Raw genomic sequence first — 444 nt, forward strand, 5'->3', positions numbered from 1 at the left:
CGACGCAGCTGCTGCTGCCGCCACCACTGTGGCTGTCGCTGTTGGCCAGACCCTGGGCGGCCTCGGCCCGGAGAGTTGGGGGACTATGGGTGAGAAGAGAGCTGCCATACTAAGCATAGGGAGCGGGCCTGAGCTCTGCTTTCCAGTGACCCCAAAGGGATGTGGGGGTAGGGGCCTGCGCAGCGCAGCAGAGCCCTCTGCAGAGAGGGACACCAAGTCACGGCCACCCCTCCCCTGCAGGCCCCAACAAGACCCAGACCCAAACCCAGAACGGCCCACATGCCGCCAGGCTGGGCTGTCTCCTACCGCAGAGCCCTGGCCGCAGAGGAGGGTGAGGAAGAGGAGAGGTGGTGCAGCAGTAACCCTTAGCTGCAGAAGGGGCTGCCGGGGATGAGGTCGGGGCGCCGGCAGCAGTGGCGCGGAGCAGCAGACACCTAGCCGGTC

The sequence above is a fragment of the Myotis davidii genome, unplaced genomic scaffold, assembly GCF_000327345.1.
Source record: "Myotis davidii unplaced genomic scaffold, ASM32734v1 scaffold545, whole genome shotgun sequence".
Taxonomy (NCBI): Eukaryota; Metazoa; Chordata; class Mammalia; order Chiroptera; family Vespertilionidae; genus Myotis; species Myotis davidii.